Here is a 17,419-nt window from a genome sequence, read left to right as displayed (position 1 = left end):
TTCTCATTCACTGAGAATCTGCCAGGCTGCCAGCCCACTGCCAGGGTCTGTATGGACATCTCATGCACTCTTCTTCCTAGTTGGTGTTTACTGAGAGGCAAAGAGAAGCCAGATAACTTTCCCAGTTACTGAACTTGTAAATGACAGCACCAGTACTGGCACCTGCCTATCCTCTTTCACTGGGTGCCAGTGACCACTCCTATGGTTAGGAGGGATATTTGTCGGGGAGCGGGGCTTGACCTGAACCTGGAAGGTTGGGTGGGTGGGACGTGAATAACCAGGTACAGGGCAGCAGCAGCAGCAGAGGGAAATACTTCATGCAGCTTTGCTGATGTTATGGCTGCATTCCTTCCTCCTCCACCAGATGCGGCACTTGCAACTGATCAGACAGCAGGTACCTGAAAACCCTCACTCCCCTAAAGGGAAATGAGGAGAAGTTAGAGTTACCACAGACATCAAGTATTGTATATCCAGTTGTTTTAATGAAATGATTCACATTTACACTTACCTTGTCTTTGAACTTCAGTGGCTGTCTCCACATGGCTATGTGATGTCACAGCCCCGGTGAGCACATTACAAAGGAAGAAAGTCCCCGCCAATGCCACGTGAAACACAGGGTGAGGGCTTCATCACACAGGAAGAAAAACGCCCATATTTCTCGGTCACTCCTTTCTGTCTCTCCACTTCTGCCTGGGTTCCTTCTCGCCAGCGTCCCCACCTCTGCCCCCTGCCAAATTTCGGTGACGTGAAGATCTTGTTTATGTGCCAGGCTTGTCTCAATAAACGTTCTCTCAGTGATTTTAAAGGAACAAACTTTCCATATTAAAAACTTTTGTGGTTCTCAGGGTAAACAATTGTGGGTATCACGAAGACCCGAAGAAACAGGGAATCTATACAAAAGGAAGGCAAAGTCCACTGCTGAGAAATGTGGTTTCTCTCTGTAAAACATGCCGACAGAAGCCCAGATGCTAATTTAGAGAAACAGTTGGCACAAAACAAGATGCACACTTGAGCATGCCTGTCTAGAAGGCTGGGAAAGAAAGAACTCAGAGTGAAGGCACCACCAGAATTCCTGTGGCTATAGCTCCATGGAGACTCTGCTGGCTGTGATTATAATCATCAAACTTTGCAGCAAATGATTGTGATTTTATACATCTTACCCTTTTTGAAAAAAAACAGATTGGATTAGAACGGAGGGCAGGGTAACAACTAACTCAAAGAGCCCCTGTTACATGCCAGGTCCAAGGCTGAGCATTCTGTGCACTTTCTGTTCTTTAATCCTACAGCAGTCCTTCAGGGTAAGGACTGTTATTACCCCTAACTTGGCAGGTGAGGAAACTGAGGCTCACAGAGGTTTAATGACTTGCCCACCACCACTCAACCAGTGAGGAGGAGAGCTGCAATTCAGACTGATTTGAAATGTTAAATGTTGTCTTTGCTCTGTCTGCTCTGCCACATCTCTTACATGTATGATTTTTAAAAACCACGCACTGATTATCGTTCGGCAACTGGGCAGATTGTGCCTGCACTCTCACTTGTGTTCTGAAGAAAACTTTCTGCACGTGTAGCTGACATGTGCCCATGTTGTTAGCCACTCTTGACTCAACAAAGGAAGTGCGATGGTTTTTTAAAACCTTTGTTTCTTTGTTGTCTGTGTTCCTTCTACTGTGCCACACTGTCTATGTATATCATGATTTCTGTAATTAGAAAAGAAAGGAGGCCTTGCAGTGAGCGCCTGCACAGTCTCTCCCTTTTTCAAAATTAGCAAAAAGCCGGGCACTGTGTATGGCTCACCTCAGAGGAGCCAATGGATAGAGTGGGCTCGGGACTGAGCTGCTAACTAGACTTGCTACCAGTGGACTCAGCTTCTGTGCAGCCCAGGTTGGGTTCTAGGGGAACCAGAGCCTGTGGGGCAGCCCAAGATGGCAGCCTTGGAAAAGGAATTCAGGGTGGGTGTGATCAGGAATAGAGCTTCTCTAGTGCACATCGCACAGGAACCCATGAGCAGTACCAGCGTGTGCTCTAAACCTCATCGCGCCTGTTTCTTCACATTCCTGAGGAAAATAAAGTAGTGGTCCCTGTCTTCAGTGCTGCATGGATCAAGTTTCACTCTTGTGTATGATGTTCCCCTTCCCGAGTCCAAGTGATCTCATTGTTCAGTTCCCACCTATGAGTGAAAACATGCGGTGTTTGGTTTTCTGTTCTTGCAATAGTTTGCTGAGAATGATGGTTTCCAGCTGCATCCATGTCTCTACAAAGGACACAAACTCATCCTTTTTTATGGCTGCATAGTATTCCATGGTGTATATGTGCCACATTTTCTTAATCCAGTCTGTCACTGATGGACATTTGGGTTGATTCCAAGTCTTTGCTATTGTGAATAGTGCCGCAATAAACATACGTGTGCATATAGCAGCATGATTTATAATCCTTTGGGTATATACCCAGTAATGGGATGGCTGGGTCATATGGTACATCTAGTTCTAGATCCTTGAGGAATCGCCATACTGTTTTCCATAATGGTTGAACTAGTTTACAATCCCACCAACAGTGTAAAAGTGTTCCTATTTCTCCACATCCTCTCCAGCACCTGTTGTTTCCTGACTTTTTAATGATTGCCATTCTAACTGGTGTGAGATGGTATCTCATTGTGGTTTTGATTTGCATTTCTCTGATGGCCAGTGATGATGCACTGGGGCCTATCATGGGGAGGGGGGAGCGGGGAGGGATTGCATTGGGAGTTATACCTGATGTAAATGACGAGTTGATGGGTGCTGACGAGTTGATGGGTGCAGCACGCCAACATGGGACAAGTATACATATGTAACAAACCTGCACGTTATCCACTTGTACCCTAGAACTTAAAGTATAAAAAAAAAAAAAAAAGTTTCACCCTTGTGTTTCACGATTTCATAGAAAGATCTGTGATTCTTGTATCTGGGCCATTCGTGCCTTGGCAGGCTTCTGCAATTCCGCATTTCCTTTCTTCAACAAACAGTGCTGAGAGCCTGCTGTGTACCAGGCCTAGTCGAGGTCCTGGTGGCGGGGGTCCAAGAGGAGTGTGAGATGGCCCTGCCCTTGGGGAGCTGAGGGGGACACACACCCCCTGCCTGTTGTAAACTAGGATGGGGAGCATCATGACAGAGCACGTCCAGTCTGTTATGGAAGGAACAGGGAGGCCTCCGAGAGGGGGTGCCATCTGGACTGAGTACTAAATGATGAGAAATGGGTTAGAGAAAGAGGAAAGGAGACTTCTAGGCCAAGGGTTAGGGTATGAAGCCAGCATAGGGAGTCACAAGCCAATTGGTGTTTCTCCAAATATAGAGTTTAGGGCAGAGAGAAAGCAGCAAGGTCAAGTCTGGAAAGGAGCTTTGACCAAGCTGGGGCCAGACCTGGACCGTCAGGTTAAGGAGCATGGACTTTCTCTTGGATGCAAGGGCAGGCAGCATTCTGGGGTGTTAAACCATAGGCCTGGTGTTCAGAAAGATCGCCTGTGTTGCCCTTGGGACAGAGTGACCCTGGAAGCAGGGGCCCAGCAGAAGTCATCGAGGACATTCAGCAAAGCCACACAGAGGCCTGAATCAGGGGGAGTTGGCAGACCGGAGAACCCCTTAGGAAAAATACAGTCGGCAGGACCAGGCACTGATTGTGAAAATTAACCATCACACCTGCCCACCCCAGGATGGTTCTAACTGCCTTCCTCCATCCTTAGCCAGTCCTTGTCTAAGCAGAAGTACAAGTCATCTCAGCGAGGCCTGAGTGAAATCCTTCAACTGACAGGAGCCGAGTGTCCCATTTGGACTGGGCCCTGAACAGCCCTGTGGAAGTGTCAGCCCTTCGTCAGGGCGCACCCTGTCACCACCCCATCTGGAGAGCGGGCCGCTGACTCAGAAAGGAAATGCTGCTTGGAGCCCAAGTCAGAGTGTGATTCTCCTACCCTGTGGCTCAGTCCCTGTCCTGGACTATAGTTGGATGAGTATTGCACTCTAGGGTCATTGCACCATCCTTTCCTGACTTGCAACCTCCACCTCCAGTACGCAGGGGTTCCGCAGGAGGGTGGGGAAGCAGCACTTGACTCCGGAAGTCCTTACCTCTCCTCATCCACCAACCTTAGAGGTGCTTTCTGCCAATCACATTTTTCCCAGGAAAGTCTTCTTTTCTTCCAGAAGCTTAATAATTTAAACAATATCCATTTGAAATTATATTTAAACACTCAAACAATGTAAGATGTAAACTTAAGGAGAGAAAGACCAAAGGGGAATGTAGGCGTCGGATTTCTCAGAACAAAAGAACAGTCCACAAATGGAGGGGGAGGAGTGGCAGAGTGCAAAGGCTGCTGATTAGATCCAAGTGTGCCTCCTTTCTAAGGATACCTTTGTCTGGGAAATGCACACCTCGGCCAGCAAGCTGCTGAGTTCGAAGACATGGGAATCAGGGTATTTAATCAACCACCTTGGTGACTGGAGCGTGGGGGAGCCTAGTTACTCCTGGAAATCAGTAATGAAGGCTGTGGCAGGAGACCCGCCTCTTAATAAGGCAGCAGCCAATTAACAGAGCAAATGTTTGAGGTGTCCCCGCCGAATGATGGGATGTCTTGTCTTCTCCCAGGGCCCTGGGGCCTGTCAGTTAGACAGACAGGTACATGACTTAAGTTAATTGGAGAAAAACTCCTTCCAGGGAAGTGGGCACTGGCTTGTCATTCAATGGGATGGAGATCTGGTTTTGACAAGTACCTTTGCCTGACCCAAGAAAGGACACATCCTTCAGAAAGGCTTTCCTCTCCCCCCGACCCTAGCACCACCACTGAGACTCTCTGGTTGGGGGTTTCTAGCCCCAGGAATCTCAAAGCCAAAGGGCACAGCTGGGCATCTGAGAACCAAGAGAATTTTGAAAGGAGAAGGCAAACCTCCTTCCTGAGAGGGTGGCTCTCCCCACCCCTTCAGGTGGTACCTGCTGAGCCCGCCAGGGTCTGGGCTCTGGAATGGCCAGAAGGAAGTGCAGGAAGTGGTCCACAGGAAGAGTTGTGACTGGGAGACATTTGAGACTCAGGATAGGACAAAATCAGGGTGGGCTGGGCTTGGCCAGCTGGGGAGTAGCTGGTCATGCCAATGGAGAGGTCATTTCAAAATGGGCCAAAGAGTAACATGTCAGTAAAGTTCATGTGGGCACGCAGAGCCTGGTCCAGCCACCTGAATATCCACCAGGCAGTTGCACACTCTGTTCTTCCTTGCCCCATCCCGCTTCTCTCCCTCTCTCTCTGTCTCTCTCTGTGCCCTCTTTCTTTCCCTGTACTCCTCCTCATCTTCTCACCTCCTATTTCATTTTCCCTTTCCATGCCCTCCCTGTGACGTCTGACTTGAGTGTGCCTACACATATCTAAAACAAGTGGCTGAAATAATGTGTTTCTCAGTTAACTGGGAGTATGTATTATGTGGTGCAAGCTACTAGTTCTTTGTTGAGGGAGTTAAGCAGTTTCCCTAGCAGAGTTGAGGCACAGTCTGAAATAGGTGATCACCCATGCTCCCCAGCATCAGGGGATGAACTACACCATCTGACTGTTCATGATCCTGTGAATGCTGTCAACCCCACATGAGTCAGCAAGTTTGTCTTTTATTGGAGAAATCCCTCTCTCCAATGTTCCAAACAATCACAGTCTGGATTATAAGTAAATGACTAATTCAACAAATGACTTATTTCTCAGTGTTCTTGCATCCAGTTTAAAGTGAGAGGAGGAGGAGCAGGAGGGAATGATGAGAACTAACAATCATCACAAGTAGGTGGAAATTATTACCCACATAAAGAAATGGAGGTTTCAGAGGAGTGTTAGGTTATGCCACAGTAACAAACAACTGCAAAACCTCGGCACCCCAGTAAAAGTTTCTCACTCACACAATACATCCAACATGAGCAAGGGCTCGGCTGGCAGACCCAGGCCCACATGGCCTTCTGCAGTCAGCACTGTAGGGAAGGCCAGACATCTGAGAACCAGGAGGATTTTAGCAGGTGAGCGGTGTGCTGAGCAAACCTCCGCCGTGAGAGGGTGGCACTCCCCACCCCTTCAAGGGGTGTCTGGGCAGCCCCTGCTGAGCCCACCAGGGTCTGAGCTCTGGGATGACCAGGAGGAAGTGCAGGGTGCGGAAGGGGATGTGAAGAGGGAGTAAAACCCCAGTGTAGAGCCTGGAATTGACACATTCATGTACCCCCATTTCCTTGGAAAAGTAAGTCACACAGCCACAGCTAACTTGCCTAACTTTCTCCATGGAGGACAGAAGCCCTGCTTCCTCATGTTCTTCCTCAGTCCATGGCACCCCGACCAGCGTGTTTAACTAGAGTGAGCTGAGTGCTCATAGGAATGCTTGAACACACAACCCTGCACATAGCTGTGTCCATGTGCAAGGCTGACCGACTGGCACATTCATAGAATTGGAAGGGAAGCCACTTGGTGAAAAGGAAATGTTTTTCTTCATTTTCTATTATGATGTATGGCATACAGACAATGGGATGAAAATGTGTACATGCAGTTAAAAGAATGATCATGAAGACAAGAGCCACATTTTAGGAATTAGGCTGTGCTTTAGAAATGCTCCCTCTCTCGTGCCCCTCCCTACTCAACATCCTCCTCCCTGCCTGGAGGTGACCACTGTCCATTCTGTGATAATCATCTTCCGTCTTTATTTATAGTTATCTAGATTTATATTCATAAATGTGTATTAACATAGTTTACTTTCTCTTGTTTTTGAACTCCATATAGATGGGAACCATGCTGTGGGTGTTCTTTTCAGATATATTTCTTATACTCAGTATCTTATTTGTAAGACTAGTCCATATGGGGTATAGTTGTACCATGTTCTCTTCATTCCTGGATAACCTCTTATATAACTATGCCACAATGTATCCATTCTACTGTTGACAACCAGCATTTGGGTTCATTCCCATTTGGGGATATTCCAAGCTGTGCAACTGGAATCATTCTCGGATATGTCTTCCTGTGCACCTGTGAAAGTGTTCCTCTAGCATGTACCCTAGGCACTGTTACTTTGCTCTCCTTTCTAGATACCACCATACTCTTTGCCAAAATTGTTGACCAACTTTCCTTGGAAGCAACAGTGTGTGAGTTCCCATAATTCATGTTCTTACTAACACCTGTGACTAGAAAACATAAAAATGTTAGGTATGACTGGCATCTCTTTGTGGTTTTAATTGATACTTTCCTGATTACAAATGAAGCTAAGCATCGTGTTATGTGTTTATTGACCATTTTGATTCCTCTTCTGTGAAGTACCTGCACAAGTTTTTTACATATAAGTTTTTTTTTTTTTCTGTATTGACTTATGGAAGTTTTTAAAATATATTCTGGATACCTATTCTTCGTTGATTGTATTTATTGCAAACGTTCTTCTACTGGTGGCTCAACTTTTCACTCTATCTTTGTTTCTTTTTAAGGATGGAAGTTCTTAATTTTCATAAAGTTGAATTAAGCCATCTTTTCCTTCATGATTAGTAGATTTTGTGCCTTTTAAAATAAATCTTTCCCTGCTCCCGAGGCCCTACATTATTCTACATCATCTCTAACTTTACAGTTTTGCCTTTCATTTTCAGTTTTTTAACCGTAACAGCTTTATTGATATAATTCACATACTATTCAATTCACCCATTCAAAATATACAAGTCAATGGTTTTTAATGTATCCACGGAGTTATACAACCATCACTGTAATCCATTTTAAAACATTTTTACCACCCCAAAAAGAAACTGCATCCATTAACAGTCATCCCCCATTCCTCCCCTTCCTACTGCTGCCACTACCCACCCACCCCCTACCCTAAGCAACCACTAATCTACCTTCTGTCTCTAAAGATTTGCCTATTCTAAACATTGCACATAAATGGAATGATATTATGTGGTCTTTTGTGACCGACTTCCAAGGTTCATCCATGTCTTGACATACATCAATCTTCCTTCCTTTTTATTTCCAAATAAAATTCTATTGCATGGATATATCAAATTTTATCCATTTATCAGTGGATGGACATTTGAGTTGCTTCTACTTTATGGTTATCATGAATAGCCATAATGCTGCTATAAACATTTGTGTACAAGTTTTTGTGGGGACATATGTTATGTTTCTTGGGTGTATACATAGGAGTAGAATTGCTGGGTCATATGTCAATTTTATGTTCAACAGTGCAGGGATAACTGGATATCCTCATAAAAAGTCTTGGACTCGTACCTCAAACCATATACAAAAATTAACTCTAAAATAAAGTTAATGTTGAGGGACTGCCAGACTCTTTTCCAAAGTGGCTCTGCCATTTTATATGTCCGTTTTATATGTCCACTAGCAATGTGTAAGAATTTCCACTTCTTCAAATTCTCACCAACACTTATTATTATTTGTCTTTTTAACTATAGTCCCCTAGTGAACTTAAAGTGGTATCTCATGTGATTTTGATTTGCATTTCCTTGGTGGATAATGTTGAATATCTTTTCATGTGATTATTGACCATGTGTATATATCTTCTTTGGACAACTGTCTATTCATATCCTTTACCTATTTTTTAATTGAATTATTAGTCTGTTTAAGATTGAGTTGCAAGAGTTCTATATATTTCTCTGGATACAAGTCCCTTGTCGGATATATGCTTTGAAAATATTTTCTCCCATCCTATGGGTTTTCTTTTCACTTTCTTTATTTTATTCTAAGAAGCACAAAAGTTTTTCATTTTCATGAAGTCCAATTTATCTATGTTTTTCTTTTGTCACTTGTGCTTTGGATGTTATATTTAAAAAGGCTTTGCCTAACCCAAAGTCACAAAGATCCACCACTTTTTTTTTCCTAAGAGTTTTATTGGGCAGGGCATAGTGGCTCATGCCTGTAATCCCAGCACTTTGAGAGGCTGAGGCAGGTAGATCACCAGAGGTCAGGGGTTTGAGACCAGGCTGGCCAACATGGCAAAACCCTGTCTCTACTGAAAATACAAAAAAAAAAAAAAAAATTAGCTGGGCGTTGTGGTGAGCGCCTGTAATTCCAGCTACTTGGGAGGCTGAGGTAGGAGAATTGCTTGAACCCAAGAGGTGGAGGTTGCAGTACGCCGAGATCACACCATTGCACTACAGCCTGAGTGAGGGAACGAGACTGTGTCTCAAAAATAGTTTTGTCATTTCAGCTGTTATACTTAGTTTTTACATTACATTAAGTCTGTTGTGAGTTACTTTTTGCATGCGGTGTGAGGTCAGGGTTGGTGTCAGACTTTTATATGAGGATATCCAGTTATCCCTGCATCATTTGTTTTAATCCCTATTCTTTTCTTTTGAATTGTCTTGTAAAAAATCCATTGACTGTAGTTGTGAGGGTTTATTTCTGGATCTCAATTCTATTCCATTGATCTTATATGTCTGTCCTTATGCTGATACCAAACTGTCTTGATTACTCTAGCCTTGTAGTAAGTTTTGAAGTCAGGAAATGTGAGTCCTCCAACTTGTTATTCTTTTGCAAGATCATTTGACTATTCTAAAAATTCATATAAATTTTTGTATCAGTTTCTCAAGTTCTCAAAGAAGCAAGCTGGGATTTGGAACAGTATTACATAAAATGAGTAGATCAATTAGAAAGTATTGCCAATCTTAACAGTATTAAGTCTTTCAACTCATAGGATGTCTTTATTTATTTTGGTCTTCTTTAATTTCAACTTTTTTGTAATTTACAGAATATAAGTTTTGCATTTCTTTAGTTAAATTTATCAATATTTTATTTTTTCAATCTATTGCAAGTGAAATTGTTTTCACAATTTCATTTTCAGAATGTTTATTGCTAAGGTATAGAAATACAATTGATTGTTGTATATGGACTTTGTGCCCTGCAAACTTGCAAGACCCATTTGTTAGTTCTAGTAGTTTTTAAATTGAATGATTTGGGATTATCTATAAAAAGATAGTGTGGTTATAAGTAAAAATAGTTTTACTTCTGCCTTTCTAATCTAGATGCCTTATGTGTTATTTTCTTTCCCTGATTAGAAGATTTAGTACAATTTTGGATAGCAATGATGAGGGCAGACATCCTTGTCTTGTTCATTATTTAAGGGGAAAACGTTAGTCATTCACCATCAAGTATATGAGTTGTGAATTTTCTATAGGTACCTTTTACTAGGTTGAAGAATTTCACTTCGGTTCTTACTTTGTTGAGTGCTTTTATCAAAACCCCTTTTTGACAGAATGCTTTATCTGCCACTGTTGTGGGTTTTGCCCTTTTTCCTGTTGACATTGTTTATTACAGTAATTGATTTTCATATGTTAAAACAGTCTTACATTCCTGGAATAAATCCCACTTGGTAATGATGTATAGTCCTTTTTTTTACCCTGGATTTGATATTGGGTATAATTGGATAAATAAATATATTTTATAAATTTATTTTATAAGTTTTATATATATGATATATATTTTATATATTGCTGGATATGGTTTGCTAGTATTTTGTTGAAGATTTTTTAATATCTGTAATCATAATGGATATTGGTCAGTAGTTTCCTTCTGTTGTCTTGCCTGGTTTTGATATAAGGTTGATATTGAAGTCACAGAATGTGTTGAAACATATTCCCTTCTCTTTTATTTTATGGAAGAGTTTATGAAGAATTGGTATTAATTCTTCTTTAAATGTTTGATAGAATTTACCAGTGAATTAACTCGGTCCCATGCTTTTCTTTGTGTGAGATTTTTAAATAACTAAATCTCTTTACTTATATAGTGATTTTTTATTTTTTCTTGAGTTACTTTCAATAGTTTGTGTCTTTCTACAAATTTGTCCAATTCATCAAAGTTGTCTAATTTATTGGCATATACTTGTTCATACTTTTCCCTTATAATCCTTTTTATTTTGTAAAGTCAATAGTAATATCATCCTCCTTCCTGTTTTTAGTAATTTGAGACTTCTAAAAAAAATTTTTGTTACTCTAGCTAAAGGTTTTGTCAATTTTGTTGATATTTTTTTTAAAGAACCAATTTTTGGGTTTGTTGAGTTACTTTATTGCTTTTCTATTCTCTTTTCATTAATATCCACTTTAATCTTTACTACTCGCTTGCCCTGCTTGTTTTGGGTTTAGTTTGCTCTTCTTTTTCCAGTGTGTTATGGTGAAAGATTAGGTTATTGATTTGAGATTTTTTTTCTTTCTTTTTCTTTTTTTTTTTTTTTTTTTGAGACGGACTCTTGCTCTGTCCCCCAGGCTGGAGTGCAATGGCACGATCTCAGCTCACCACAACCTCCACATCCCAAGTTCAAGCTGTTTTCATGTCTCAGCCTCCCAAGTAGCTGGGATTACAGGCACCCGCCACCACGCCTGGCTAATTTTTGTATTTTTTAGTAGAGACGGAGTTTCACCATGTCAGTCAGGTTGGTCTTTAACTCCTGACCTCAGGTGATCCACCCACTTTGGCCTTCCAAAAGTAGATTTTCTTGAATAAATGTTTCTTCATGTGCTATAGGTACTTAGGAAAATTTCCAGGCACTTTAACTGGTTGGGTTTGGATTTTTTTTTTTAATCAAATCATCATTTCACCATTTATAGTTATTTCTCTGAAGAGCATGTCTACAGCGTTCCATATGCCATCATTCGAAAAGCAGGACCCAATGTTTATTTTTTTTTAGTCTACTGGATTTAATGTTTTGTAAATGGTATAATGCAAAGGCCTAGTTTTATTATTTTTCACATGGATTCCAATTACAATTTGCCCTAATGCCATTTATTGAAAAGTCTATTTGTTCCCCCAGACATCTACAATACTGCCTCTGTCTTGTAGCAAATGTCTGTTTCTACAGGAGCCTATTGCAGAGTTCTTTCTTCTGTTCAGTTGATGTATTCCTGTACCAATACCACAATGTCTTAAAAACAAAAGCTTCACATCATATCAGGTTCTGATATCTCATAGGGCAAGCCCTTGTCCTTCTCCTTTGAGAGCTCTGAAGCTGTCTTCAGGATGTTGTACATGCTTATAAATTGTAGATTCAGCTTGTCAAGTGCACATATGTGTGTGTACACACACCCTGTTGGAAATTTGATTTGTATTGCATTGAGTCTATGGGTAAATTCAGGAAGAATCAACATGTTTACAAAACTGTGGCTTTCCATATGTAAACATAGTATATCTCTCCATTATTTAAGTATAAATATCAACTGATGCAAGCAGTATGTCTGCTCTCTAAGGCCATGGATCTTCCAGAAACTTGTAATATTTTCTCCTATCTCCACACATCTCACAAGGGTCCATATCACTTTAAATCATGTCAATGTGGGAAGAACAAATTAACTTTAGAGGCTATTACTGATCCCAATGTGACAGAAAGCCAGATTTCTAGACACGTAGATATTTTTGGTAGTTGCCTCTAATGGATCAACTATACCAAACAGGAGTGAGAGGAGAATAAGGTACATTTTTATCACAAGGTAGCACCTACTTTAAAGCTCCTCCACCGCTTTTTACTAACCAGTTTATTTCCTTTCATGCTTTCACCAACACTCCAGCTGTTTTCTGACAATGGGGAACTGGCATGAGGCTTTGCTATTTCAATCAAGGCAGGAAAATCTTGATTGGGGGTCTTTAAAAGTAACTGCTGTTGCTTTCTTTTTATTGTTGTTTTTCTGATTACAAAGGTATTATGTATTATTTCCAGAGAATTTAGGACACACAGAAAAGCACAAAAGAGTAAAATAAAAGTGACTTACCATCAGAGAGAACCAGGGATAATATTTTGGTATGTAACTTCAGAGTCTTTTCTATAGATAGATAGATAGATAGATAGATAGATAGATATGCCATGCACATCCTATGTTTTGGGTTTTTTTTTTTCAAAATAGCTCTTTATAAATGGATCTCTTTACTCAACAGTAAGTCAAACCATTGTTTTCTTTGGAAAACGGCAGGTGTTGGGTGCTCAGGAGTGCTGCAGGGTAAGTGCAGAGAATCCCTTCAGGAGGGACAGAGGTGTTTAAGTTGAGACTGCCAACCAGGTTATGCACCAGCTCACTCCGAGAATACTACCTACTGATTTCTAGATGGCTGACATGAATTTGATTGTCTCTCAAGGTTCCATCCAACTCTAAAATTTTGGGACTCCAAGATTTCTCTCAGATCTGTGGCCCCATGTCACCTGACACTGTCATAGGCCTGAATTGTTGAAATGAGGGGTGCTTAGTCAGTCTGGTGCTATAACAGATTATCATAGTCTGAGTGGCTTAAAGAAATTTATTTCTCACAGTTCTGGGGGCTGGGAAGTCCAAGATCAAGGTGGTAGCAGATCTGTGTCTGGTGAGGGTCCTCTTCCTGGTTTGCATATGACCATCTTCTTGCTGTGACCTCACACGGTAGAGAGAGAGAGAAAGAGAAAAAGAAAGAGAGAGAGAGAGAGATCATCTCTTCCTGTCTCTTTTTAAAAGGGTATTAATCCCATTCATGAGGACTCCATCCTTGTGAATTAATTACCTCCCAAACACCTCACCTCCAAGTATCATCACGTTGGAAATTTATGCTTCAACATATGAATTTGGGGAGACACAAACATTCAGTCCATAGCTAGGGGTTTTTGGTTTGCTTGTTTAACTGCCCACCAAGAATATGATTGGAAAGTTCATATTTAACCAAGATAGTAGTACTGTCACAATGTCTATCTAGAAGAGATAATATTAAAAGACCATTTCATCTGCACAGCTCAATTCCACAGAGAAGAAATGGTGAATTCAGATTTGTCTCTGGTTAAATCACTATGTGCCCTGGGCCCAGAACCCCTGTGTGGACCCCTTTCCTCCCTTCAGCTCTACCAGTACAATGGACCCTTTTCCAGAAAGGGCCTTCTTGTGAATAAATTTGTCTCCATAATGACCGAATAGGAGAAAGTTGCACATCTAACTACCTGTAATTATCAAATAAAATGCTTTGTGCCCAAGTCAGTAAGTCTGAGTGTGGGCAGTTGGAGGAGGATAGGAGAGCCAGGGGAGGGGGCAGGAGGACCTTCCCAGATCCTATGAAGTCACCCTTCTAAGTTACCACTCACGGCATGGCTAGAATAGATTAGTGTGGAGCTCAGGGTTTCCCTGCCCAAGGGACTTCATTTCAGGTCAGGCAGAGGCAAGCAGCTTAGCCCTCACATCTGTGCTGCTGAGTGTGGTTACTGCAGGAGAGGGGGGAGTATAAGGGAGGAAACTTCCCATGCTTCCTGAAGAGTGGAGATAATTCTGAAGCTCTGTGACCAGTTCTGTTTAAGCCAATATAGAGAAGGGCATCATGCTGCTGAAGGTAGAGGCAAGTGATGCTTCATCCTGAGATTTTGAGGACCACTGTTGCTCAGGTGCTTGTGTTGGTCACCCATCTTAGTGCCCCACCCAGGGAGATGGAGGGTGCCCTATGGCCCCAACGCAGTCTGCATGGACTAGGTTATGATCAAGTCTTCCCAAGAAGAGAGGGTAGCTTTGGTGGGGTCTGCCGCAAACAGTTGTTCAGTGTGGGGCCAGCATCCCACACACCCAACCTGGTGTTAAGTCATGGATTAGCTTGACCATGAAGCAGTATATTCCAGCTCACTCATATTCACATTGGTGCTGCCACCTGTTCACACTGGTCCCTTTTGTATATGCATCCAGTGGATCTCTGCTTCTACATATAGCTCATTGTGCAACCCTCCCACATGGTGGTGTTACTCATGGATTTCACATTCTTACTCTCAGGATGTGTTTCAAGGAAGTTACCTTTGCAACAAACTCTTCCAATCCCTATAGTTCCCACAGCCCAAGATTCAAGGTGCTGACCACCCACCTCCTGCGTCACCCCTAAAGGCAGTGGGCTGGTGGTATCATGTCAGCTCTTGTTGGCTGCAGATCCCTGGGGGCTCTTTGTAATAGCTGCAGGCCTTCCTGGAAGGGATTAGAATAGTCCATTTGGGCTTCCTTAACAGGATAGCACCAAATAGGTGATTTAAACAACTATGGAAATTGTATTCCACCTTTTTGGAGTGGCTTTTCAGCCACCTTTTTGTTGCATGCTCACATGGCAGAGAGATCCTCTCTCTTGTGTCTCTTCTGAGAAAGGCACTAACCGCATTCATGAGGCTCCTCCCACCTCCTAATACCTTCACCTTGGGGATTTAGGCTTTAATGTATGAATTCTGGGGAGACACATTCAGTCCATAGCAGCCAGCCATGATGTTCCCACAGAGGGGAGCTGCTGAGAAAGCAGCTGTAACAAAGAACATGAAGAAGCCTGTTACATGGAGCCACTCTCCCTCTGGGCACAATTAAAGCAGAGTGCCCGGCCTGTATATGCCAGAAATTTCAGTTCCTCCCACTGGAGGCCCAGTTCACACCATAAAATGCCACATTTGATATGCAGATTCCCCGAACTCTCCAGAGAGGAGCTGGCTACCCAAGGGGAAACAAAGGCTGTTCATAATGTGTCTGGATCCATTGCCCTGTAAGTGATGTTAACACTAAAACACAACACCTCTCTTTCATCAGGCTGGTTTCATGACTCCCACTCCAAGTGTCGCTTGGAATTGCAATTGTCCTCATTGGCTTTTTACTACCTTTAAAAGTTCCTTTGCAGAAGCCTGGAGGCTGGCTTGCTGCTGACTGCAGGGCTCATTGTGGAAAGGCCTGGAAGGTTTGTGACCAGGAGCCCTGGGCCATGACCCAGTTAGTCCTAATACCAGGATAAACACTGAGCTCAGTTATGTGTTCTCTCCTTGGTGTCACATGCTTAGGGGGATTCTGACACACAGGTGACCTCCGGGGGCAAAGACTAGGATCACACACAGTCTAGAAACTTTATCCCACAATAAGTGGGATAAGGACAATAAGGACAAAACTTATAAGGACAATAAGTTTTAAAAAATAGATAGATTAGATAGATAGATAGATAGATAGATAGATAGATAGATAGATAGATAGATTATTCCCCTGCCAGTCCTCAAACCTCAGCATGAAGCATTATCTCCCTGATGGGAGAAACATGAAAACTGTCTCCAGCTGATGGCCCTTCACCTGGAAGTTTGATGAGATGTGTTTGGGCAGCCACAGCAGGCAGACGTTCAGCCTGTGGGTGGGTGACAGGGAGGCCGATTTCAAATGCCCTGCTTGTCAGTGTCATGGATTTCAATTCCTCTCTCCTGGAAGCAGTTTCCACCATAAAATGGTGAGCCTTCCGACAGCTGGGGCTGTCTTTGCAATGGGCCTCCTGGTGACAAGTGGGCATCCTGTCTCTGGGAGTGGACAAGCAGCAGCCGAGGCTGTTGGGGAAGAGGCGGAGGAATTTCTGCCTCCGGAGCGAGGTCTGACAATGAGGAATCCTTCCAGCTGTAATAGACAGTGTTCATACCTCAGTATTTTTCAAGCCCCAAATCAGTTTCTTTAATGATGCTCCTGTAACAAACAATGCCCAGTGATCGCTGAAACCATCTTTTTTCGCACTTCAAAGGAATCTTAGAACAAAGGTGAAAATGACATTTCCTTGTCTTCCAACTGATATTTACGCATATGAATCATTTGCCACATTCCACATTACCTTACAGACACTTCAAATGGAGGCTTTTCCCCGGGGAGTTCTTGTGTTGTGCCAGACAAGTGGAGGCCCTGCTGTAGGGACACTCAGTGGCTCTCATACCCTAGACGAGTCTGTCCTGCCACCAGGAGGCAGGCCCACACTTTCCCTAGGCCCTCTTCCCTCATGCTTGCTTTTTCCCACCCTGGGAGTTTTAGGGACACTAGCCATGATTTGAAATTTCATGAGAGCTACATGGGATAAACCCTCAGGAGTAGATATGTTTAATGTCAGGAGTGCCTCCTGCACTGAGGGCCTTGGGAAAGCAGTGCTGGTTTCTGGGCAGCCCCAAAACATGGGCAGAGTTTACGTGGTCAGAGTCTCGGAGTGGACACCCTTTCTAGGACTTAACTCATCCCATTAAGTCCCAGAGCTGGCCGGTCTTGATGGCCTGGGGTTGGTGACCCTCTGAGTCCTTGGGGCCCTTGGCCCTCTGTGCCCTGTCCCTCCATGCCCCATCCCTGCATGGGCCCTGCTTGCCAATATTGCCCGGAACTACCCAGGCATTCAGAGAGCCAGGCTGGTGCTGGTCAGGGAGGCAGCCAGGGCCTCTGTCATCACAGGCCTGATGTCCAAGCTCACATCTGTGCTGGGGACCCCGTTTGCAGCCAGTCATCGCAGGGGAGAGCAATCTCTTACCCTGGATTGACTCAGCACCCCAGCAGCCCCTCGATGACCCCAACCTGCCTTTCCCTGTTGCTCCATGGAGCCAGTCACCTCAGACCCCAGTGGGTCTTTGAACTCTGGCTTTCTTTCCTTCTTCTCATTCCTGAAACCACCCCCTCTTCTCTGAGGTGGAGGCTGCCTGAGCCTCTGACTCACTGCTGCCTCACACCTGCCTAC

At 43.3% G+C, this 17,419-nt stretch overlaps 1 protein-coding gene across 3 annotated transcripts in view; it reads left to right on the top strand.

The window, feature by feature from the left end:
- Window positions 1-17,419, top strand: part of FSTL4 (follistatin like 4) — a 439,124-nt gene that overhangs the window by 244,125 nt on the left and 177,580 nt on the right. The gene's annotated exons all lie outside the window — the stretch shown is intronic.

This window comes from Papio anubis, chromosome 5 (assembly GCF_008728515.1).
Source record: "Papio anubis isolate 15944 chromosome 5, Panubis1.0, whole genome shotgun sequence".
Classification (NCBI taxonomy): domain Eukaryota; kingdom Metazoa; phylum Chordata; class Mammalia; order Primates; family Cercopithecidae; genus Papio; species Papio anubis.
Note: the sequence above shows the minus strand (reverse complement) of the source record. Positions and strands in the feature narration are given on the sequence as shown.